At 41.0% G+C, this 9,623-nt stretch overlaps 1 long non-coding RNA gene and 1 pseudogene across 7 annotated transcripts; one reads left to right on the top strand and one right to left on the bottom strand.

The window, feature by feature from the left end:
- Positions 1-6: 6 nt before the first annotated feature.
- LOC122356761 lies at positions 7-2,325 on the bottom strand (annotated as a pseudogene).
- Positions 2,326-3,963: 1,638 nt separating this feature from the next.
- Positions 3,964-9,579, top strand: LOC122356490. Of its 7 annotated transcripts, XR_006252334.1 has the most exons (8): positions 3,969-4,210; positions 5,150-5,247; positions 5,330-5,563; positions 7,396-7,501; positions 7,999-8,069; positions 8,260-8,623; positions 9,014-9,387; positions 9,507-9,579. It is a non-coding gene; the product is annotated as an uncharacterized LOC122356490 (long non-coding RNA). The 7 variants fall into 7 exon arrangements; XR_006252331.1 differs by having other exon boundaries at positions 3,964-4,210; positions 7,396-8,069; XR_006252332.1 differs by having other exon boundaries at positions 3,967-4,210; positions 7,999-8,623.
- Positions 9,580-9,623: the final 44 nt, after the last annotated feature.

Genomic DNA, 9,623 nt, shown 5'->3' with positions numbered 1-9,623 from the left:
GTTCAACAGCACAGGAGACTCTGTGAGGCCATAGTCGAAGGTTTAATGCGTGTTCGGTCTTTTCTTACGCTTTTGAATCGATCAGAAATTGGTTACGATTTTGATTTTAATTATGTGTTAATTATGCTCTGTCCTGCCACAGTACACTGGGCCACACATTAATCTACTCGAAAGAATGATTTCAGAAAGTCCAGGATAAGTCAAATATAACAATTTATTATTTTTATAATTCAGGTAAAGTTGTATCATGCCAATTACACAAACATTTAGAAACCAATTCAGAGTTTTACACATTTATGTCAATACAAAACATCAAAAAGATAAAAAACCAAAGAGTGGCAATCAAAAGAAGTATGTCCGTATGTACAATATGTACACATCCCTCCGGAAGCAGTACCGCCAGACGCAAATACTGCTTCCTCAAGCCGGGGCGCAAGACGCTACACGAGGCCTGCTCGCCCCGCAAGACGCAAAGGTGAGAGGAGGGATGAAGAGACGCCAACTGGAGCGGTCCTACAAGAGGGCCTGAAACAAAACGGAAAGAGAACGGGTCGGACCTTTTGGTTCCTTCCCACCAGTAATGAATTCTTTATAGCCGGTCTCAGGTTCCCTACCATAAACCAGCTGTGGAACACGATTTGCCCCAAACCAAGTCTCCGGATGGGCTTTTCTTGGAGGAGAGCCCCGAGGAGGTCACAGCATTCTGTGCAGGTAGACGGCAAATACGTTACTTTCTTACCTTAAACTTCACAGCTGTTCCATTTCATCATGTTATTCTAAGCTGTAAGATGTTTGGTATGATTCTGAATTAAGATCTCACCTTTTGACAGGCCAGGTTTGGACCAGCGCTTCTTCTGCAGCAGCAACAGGTCATGGTCGCTAGGGAAGTGTCCACACAACAGTGCGAACATCACGACCCCTAGTGACCAGACCGTCGCTGGCCAGCCGTGGTACTCTCCCCTGCGGTGGTACTCTGGAGGGGAGTACTTTGCTGTGCCTGGACCAGAGTGGAGTTTAAGTTTGCTTTAGCGCAGCATGATTGTTCTTTATCTATCAGAAGAAGGGAATCATCTGAAACATACCGTGGTAGGACTTGTAGGATGAAGTCCCCAGAATGTCCCCGCATCCAAAGTCAATCAGCTTGACTTCGGATGTCTCGATGTTGATCAGTAGGTTCTCCAGTTTGACGTCACGGTGGAAGACTCTGCGGAGGCAGCACTTGTGTGCAGCGTAAGTCGCCTGCCACATGATCTGGCGCGTCGTTTCTTCATCGATTCTTCCACCGTGGCGCCTCATGAACTCTACCAGGTTCTCGCAGGGAGAGGGACATTCCAGGACCAGGACGAAGTGGTCAGGGTGGTCCGTCCAGTCCAGCAGCCTGATTATCTCCGGCACTCTGTGTCCTTTGTTGGCCAGGATGGTGAGGGCGATCTCTTTCGGAAGAGGGTTTGGATGATCGGGCTAGAAGAAGACAAATAGGTACTTGTGCTAATGTTAACGTGAGATGATGTTATATTTTATATTGTTTGTACAGTGCCATGTACTTACGATGAAGATACACTCCGTGTGCTGAGTCTTTGTGACATATTTCACAGCCACCTGATGAACAAAGACAAAAATGAACTTAAGAAACACAAAGAGGGCTGAGAGTAAAGGGTGAGGATGAGACAAACCGTTGCTGGCTAGTTTGTGTCTTATTTATATTAACTTACTCTAAGATCGTCATCCAAACGCGTCTCCTTCATACACCACGCCAAAACCGCTTTCCCAGCTGATCACCAATGGCGTAGCGGCTGAAGATGTAGTCTGTTAAAAGACAGAATAACGCAATAGGTTTTGGTGTAATGTGTGCCGATGTACATTTTTATATTGTCTTTTATGGTATCTGTTTTTATATGATCAAAGTAGAGCTGTTTAAAAACAAAACGCATTCTCATGGTTGTGCCGTGTACCATCACTACTTCTTCCTGCCCATGCCACCTTCCTCTTCTCTCCCTCATCTTGCTGCTTCTGCTCTCCCTGACCTGAGCTGTGAGCTGGAGGCTGTTTTTTGGCAGCTCTGAAGAAAGAGCGCAGCCTCCGCCACCACTTCTTGCTCTTCCTCTCCTCCTTTACTCTCTCTGCCGCCTCCCTCTCCTGTTTTTTTCCTCCTTCCTCTCCTCCTCCTCCTACTCTTCCTTCCTCTCCTACTCTTTCCTGTCCTACTTCTTCTCCTCCTCCTGCTTCCCCTTCTCCTCCCTCTCCTTCCTGTCCTCCTCCCTCTCCTTCTCCTCCCTCCTCCTCCTCCTCCTTCCTCTCCTCCTCCAGCACCAACGAGGGTCTCATCGCGGGGAAGGGGATGTTGAACCTCCGTGTTGGTGCTGGGTTTTGGGGGTGTACTAAGATGTTGATCGTACACCTCTCCAACAGTCATCGGACTCACTTTGGTGTTTCGCTGTCCCATCGCTGTGTGAAGTCACTGATCACTACAACAAATCCACAAAGAATGTAAGAATGTCAAGGTCTTTGTAAACCTGTGAGTTCTATTCGAATGTGTGCTATGGCGTCATAGACTTTGAGCGTCTCCTTGATAATCACCGTTCCCATAAATAAAATGATAAAGTAAATGTAAAGAAAAACGTGATGTTTTCTGTTTTTGATTCATTTAATAAAAGTTGTAAATCAAATGTGTCTCTTTATTAGTGCCTGTACAAAAGGCTGCACGTGTTTTGTGAAATTAAAATCTACACTATAATAATGTAACAAACAGCAGTCAAGCTGAATGAGACGTAGATTCAGTCTCTGCCAGCAGGTGGCGCTTAAAGCGTTTCGTTGTTTTTCTCTGTAATCAAAACAGCGCTGCACTTATGAACCTATGCGTTATACAGAGGCGAGATGAAAAGGAAAATATCATCTGCACTTTTCTAAAGACGGTAAGTTCCCGCCTCAGACATACGTTCGTATAAACTCCGCCCCCTATTTGAATCCCGGTTTGAACCAAAGCATATTGCGTCGATTTAATATAATAATGTCTGGACAATTTTCAGTCTGGTTTCCACAGTCGTCAAAACATTTTATCTTACCACTAAGAGTTCTTCTAGACAGCAGTAAAAGAGTTTTCGCTCAAAACCTCAAAAAAATCAACAAAGAAGCTGAGACAAACTTTCACTAAGAAATACGAGTCTTACCGTAAGAGTATGGGCGGCGTTGGCCTTGTTGCTATGGTTGACGTCAGCACGCTTACTCACTACGCGCACCGTGATTGGCTGATAGGAGAGGAGTCTCTGTCAGAGGTTTATTCCTAAAAATATTGCAGAGAGCCATATTACGTTGCTGGCATATGAAAAGCAAATTACATTTACATTGTAGTAATACTTATATTTTTTTACATGTAAAAAAACCAGTCCTCTCCAAAGACGAGATCTTTGAGCAGCTGATCGACGTTTGTGTTGTGTTTGTGTACATTACAATATGATATTATATACACGGGGAATAAAGATAAAATATCTTTGAATAATTATAAATTCATGTAATCGTAATGCGTGAAGCTTTTTTGTGTTATTTTCAAGCCTCATGTTATGAAACGAGAGCAACATTCGACAAGAAAAAGAGGAAAACAAAGGAGATTTAAGCTGGTTTTGCACGTGGATGAGCAAAAAAATAAAAATAATATATTAAAGAGATCAACTGTGACGACAAGTGCTTATTAGGATCAACTAAACGCTGGATTTTCACAAGTATGTCACCGAATCTTTAAAACAGGTCCAAGAGGTCCAAAACGTGATGCTGAATCAAATGATTTTGATTGGTTGTTATTATATTATATTATATTGTTGCCAGATTGGGCAGGTTTCCGAAGGTTTGAATTTGATTGTGTGGGTAAATACGGAAGGCTGCATTCTCTGGAGGTCGTTTAACCCTGTACTATAAAATACATTAATTCTACATAAATAAACAGCGTTCCAAAATTTACTAATGAGAGTTAACTGAATAGTCATAAAAAACAATCTATAAAATGTATGTTAATTGTATGTCAGTAAATTGATTGACATAGCAGTGATCGTCCAATCGCGTTAGATTGGATCAGAAGCCCCGCCCACCACGTTAGCCGCTAATGGTAGGCGCCATTTTAGTTTTTCTCCTTGAGATTCACGAGACGAGCAGCAAAATAACAGAAGCAGATAAAAGTTCCAAAAAATTAATCTTCCTTTGTTTATTTCTTTGGATTTTGGTGAGTTCACGTTTTCTAATGTGTATAAATGGTTGGGTATGTGCAAACTCCAGTTTCTTATTCTTAAATGTCATATCTCACGAGTTCAGAGAAGTCTGTTGTTTAATAGTAATGCATATTTTAGTTCTAAAAGTTCATATTGTGTAACGATAATTATGATGTGCTTGTGTGAACGAATTATGATTGCCTGTATTTATGTAGGAAAATGAAAATTGAAAATTCATTTAGTTCAACGAGTTCCACGAGAGACTTGACTTAAGATAATTTAACCTCAGAACGGGGTAGGAGAGTAAAATGTTTCTTTTCTTCGAGCGATTGCTCAAAGCAATATATACTTGTTGCGGAGACGGAGCTATATAACTCTTCTTTTTAATTTTCCTCATACCGAACTTTTTCCGGCGACTATTTTGATTCAGATCCAATCGAACCGAGTTCAATGAACGGACTGAACTGAACCATTCTTCTGAATTGACTTATTGAACCGAACTATTTGAACTGAATAGTTAGAACTGAATCGAATGAATCAAGTGTACCAAACTGAATCTTTGAACCGAAAGGACTGTAAGAGTCAAAACAATTTTTGAATGATTCTTTTCTATTGAATCTTTCATTCCTGTTGTATTTGAAAGGTTTACTTTTGTATATTATTTGTTATTTGATGGTCTGATGTTCTTGTGAATATTTCATGGTGTGAGTTTATTCTAAAACCTGTTGTTACCGGATGCAACCCCGATTAGCGCATAATATTGTACATTGAATTGAATGTTATTGAATTTCTCTTTTATTGTGAGGTAATATCTAAGTGCTCTTCTGAATTCTGTCAATATTCCTACTTTATTTTTTCTAAAAAACATTCTTCCAAATATATCTTTAAGTTTATTAATTTTCCGCCTTCCGAGTCACTTAACCATTTCTCTTGTGTTTTTTCTTCTTCTCTAGAACAATAACCACCTGAAGACACCCTGTAATGAGAGATCACCCTCCCAATGAGTCTCTTCACTGGGTTTGACAAGTCGTTCCCTGTTTGTCGTGAAAAAGTGAGTTCCCATGTTTGATTACATCACATTTTGATGTAACCTATAGATTGCTCCTGCTGACTGTATCCAGTCTCTTATGAAGACTTCAGATGACGCCAGCCCTTGAGAGGACTTCAGATGAGGCGGACTCTGAATGGACATACAAAACTGCTAAATTTGCCTTGCATTGTAACCAACTTGATCACATCATGTAACCAAACAAAACATACAAGATGTATATCTATCTCAACAGGCTTAACTTACCTTGGTAAAAGACGTTATATAACAAACATGGACTTTTACCATGGTAACGTCAGCCTAAAATACGTTAAAGCAGGTAAGAATACCTCTATCTATATATATATATATATATATATATATATATATATATATATATATATATATACACACACACACACACACACAGTATTGTGCAAAAGTTTTTTGCAGATGCTTTCAGAAATATAAATAAGGATTGTTTGTTTTTGAGTGAACAAATCTACTTCAAATCAATATTTGGTGTTGCTACCTTTTTGCCTTCAAACCAGCATCAATTCTTAGAGGTACACAGTCAGGGATTTTGTAGGTTTACAGTCAACCAATCATACCAAACAAGTGCTAATGATCATCAATGTCACACAAAGATTGAAACCCAGTCATGGACTGAAACAGAAACCGCTGTGTAGGAGGCTTAAAACTGGGTGAGGAACAGCCAAACTCTGCTACCAAGGTTGTGATAGACAGTTTCAAGTCATGACAAGATTGAGCACAGCAACAAGACACAAGGTAGTGTGACGGGGTAAAGAATCACATGACAAGGAGAGCTCGAAACAAAAGCCCCGGAGGGTGGATTTATTTACAAAGTGAATGAAAGGATGAAGTCGGTGCATTGAGTCGATGCTCAACTTCTGCTATGCCACGTTTGGCTTTATAGCCAGGCCGGGATGAGCTGCAGATGTGACCGATCAGCCGGTGATGGGTGCAGCCAGGTCCACGGTGTTGGTTGCCAGGGCGACGCCGATTGATCCTCGGGACGCTCGTCACAGTAGTTCTACTGCATCAACAAGGTCTCTCCCAGACAAAGATTTCAAAGCAGACTGGGCTTTCATGATGTGCTGTTTTTTCAAAGAAGCACAATGAAACGGGCAACTTTGAGGATCGTAGACGCAGTGCCATCAGCTCAGAACTTGCAGAAACCAGTGGGACCCAGGTACACCCATCTACTGTCTGGTGAAGTCTGGCCAGAAGTGGTCTTCATGGAAGAGTTGCTGCCAAAAAGTCATACCTCTGACATGGGATCAAGGCCAAGCGACTCAAGTATGCATGAAATGAAAACATAGGAACTGGGATGCAGAAAAATGGCAGCAGGTGCTCTGGACTGATGAGACAAAATTTGAAATATTTGGATGCAGCAGAAGGCGGTTTGTTCGGGTTGGAGAGCGGTACAATAATGAGTGTCTGCAGGCAACAGGGAAGCATGGTGGAGGTTCCTTGAACGTTTGGTGCAGCATTTCTGCAAATGGTCAGGATTAATGGTGTTATCAATGCTGAGAAATACGGGCAGATACTTATCCATCATGCAATACCATCAGGGAGACTGGTCCGAAATTTATTCTGCAGCAGGACAAAGACCCCAAACATAGTCATTAAGAACTATCTTCAGCGTAAAGAAGAACAAGAAGTCATGGCATGGCCCCACAGAGCCCTGATCTCAACATCATCGAGTGTGTCTGGGATTACACAGAGGCAGAAGGATGTGAGATCTATCAGCCGAGTTCCTTCAAAAACTGTCTGCAAGTGTACCTAGAAGAATTGCTGTCGTTTTGAAGGCAAAGGGTGGTCTCACCAAATACTGTCTGGACCAGAAATCTGCCAATCAAGGTGTGCAGGAGGTTATTGTGGCCCAGAGTCCTTTAGAAACCGAGTGGAGACACTCCCATAGGCTTCCATAGGAAGTGAGGAATGCGGAAGTAAAGCGTGTCATGAAGCGGCCAATAGTTCCAGCATTGAAGTACATTCATTTCAGTGCTTCTCAAGCAGACTCGCCAGAAAAATGACAGCAGTTTTTGTCATTTTAACCCATTCGTTTACCTGGAAATCTGGCCAGTACTTGTTAAGAGTGAGATCATATATGTTCACGTTTTTAGTCTTTTTAATCTTTTGTTTCAGTTCAGACACCAGTTCTAGTTCCTCCTGCCACATCAGACTCTGCTGTATATATGGAGACCCTTCATGTTGTGTGCTTTTCATTATTGTGCATGCAGTTATAATTCAGGTATGTGAACATGAACAATGGCCGTACCGTCTTTGAATATACCAGGCCTTTTAATTGGTTAATTGCAGTTGAGGTAAAAATGAATTTTTTTATTATTATTTTTTTCTTCCAATTGAGCTCCAACCGGTTAACAAACTAATCACACGTTTTGGAACAGTAAGATTTATGTTTGTTTGTTTTTATTTTGTTCATTTATTTGATCCTAATAGTAACTTTTTTTAAAAAATGTAAATATATTTGTAAAAATATATAAAATTTCGAAATATTTGGTGAGCAGAAGAGACCTCTTCTAAACTAAATCATCTACTGAATGTTAAGTAAAGTTTCTATGTTCTGGGTTTTTTTTAATATACAAACACACTGCCTGTAAACTGATTTGCATGAGTTTTGATTGAATGCAACCAAAGAGTGTTCATTTTGTCAAGCGATTATATAAAAGAGGCTGCGGTTATTCCTAGTTTACGCATTTTGTGTAAATGGCTCTCATATAATTTCAGGCATACGCTAAGCAGAAGTTTCAGGACCGTTCAAAGGATTATGCGTTCTTCTTTCGTGTGGTCGCAATGTGGTAAGTTATTTACTTTGACAGTCTTGCAATACGTAAAGAAAATGTGGGGTAATTGTAATGTCTGCTAAATTAGTCCCAAAAAGGCTGCGTCTCATTTACAATAACAAAGTCAGTATCATCTGATCTACTTGTTACATCTAAGAAGTATGGCATCTTTGCTAATATTAGTCTGTTTTATTCTTATTCCGAGGTCACTGGATCAAGTCTGTATCCAGATCAGATGGTGGAGACAACTCTACAGACCTGAATGTGAGCAGAGACCGTGTCAACTAGATGAGCCCCAAAGACAGATCCCCAGTGAAGACCTCATTAACTATACAGCCATTGACACCAAACCTCAGCAAAGACCACAATGACAAACACCATGTTGCTTCATCTGGACAGGTTCTTCTCCATTCTTGGCTTGCTTAATTTGGGACAATTCATTTTTGGGTGTATTAACGACTTAATTGCCGAGACACTGAAGGTAAGTGAACTGAGCTGGATGATTATGACATCACTGAATCAACGATGATCTGTATTGTGTGAAGTGCTATATATATATATAACCTAGGGTGAGTTGATTTTGACAACGCTTCATAGAAATGTTTCTTCTGTCTGTTTTGAACAAGTTTGTGGATTTGAGAATTGTATCGTTAGTTCAGTGTGAAAACAATCAGTAAGATTACATCAAATCTATCTCAAGTGAAATGTAATTACAAGTTGTGTTTACTCGAATTTGATCAAGGCAACGGTTTTCCTCAATTTAATGAAGTAGACAGAACTCAGATTAACTTGTTTTAAGTAGATTCACACGTTTAATTAATCCCAATTGAATGAGTTTAGGTTAGTTCAACTTCAAATAAAAAGTGACCAACACATTTTGACATTTTATTAATGTAACAGAATTGTCATGTACACTTAAAACTTAACTTTTTCGTTTCCTTTTATCTAATAATTTCAAGGTTTGTCAAAAGAAGTATGTCCGTATGTACAATATGTACACATCCCTCCGGAAGCAGTACCGCCAGACGCAAATACTGCTTCCTCAAGCCGGGGCGCAAGACGCTACACGAGGCCTGCTCGCCCCGCAAGACGCAAAGGTGAGAGGAGGGATGAAGAGACGCCAACTGGAGCGGTCCTACAAGAGGGCCTGAAACAAAACGGAAAGAGAACGGGTCGGACCTTTTGGTTCCTTCCCACCAGTAATGAATTCTTTATAGCCGGTCTCAGGTTCCCTACCATAAACCAGCTGTGGAACACGATTTGCCCCAAACCAAGTCTCCGGATGGGCTTTTCTTGGAGGAGAGCCCCGAGGAGGTCACAGCATTCTGTGCAGGTAGACGGCAAATACGTTACTTTCTTACCTTAAACTTCACAGCTGTTCCATTTCATCATGTTATTCTAAGCTGTAAGATGTTTGGTATGATTCTGAATTAAGATCTCACCTTTTGACAGGCCAGGTTTGGACCAGCGCTTCTTCTGCAGCAGCAACAGGTCATGGTCGCTAGGGAAGTGTCCACACAACAGTGAACATCACGACCCCTAGTGACCAGACCGTCGCTGGCCAGCCGT

This window comes from Puntigrus tetrazona, chromosome 13 (genome assembly GCF_018831695.1).
Source record: "Puntigrus tetrazona isolate hp1 chromosome 13, ASM1883169v1, whole genome shotgun sequence".
NCBI lineage: Eukaryota > Metazoa > Chordata > Actinopteri > Cypriniformes > Cyprinidae > Puntigrus > Puntigrus tetrazona.
The sequence above is the reverse complement of the archived record's forward strand: the minus strand, read 5'-3'. Positions and strand labels throughout refer to the sequence as shown.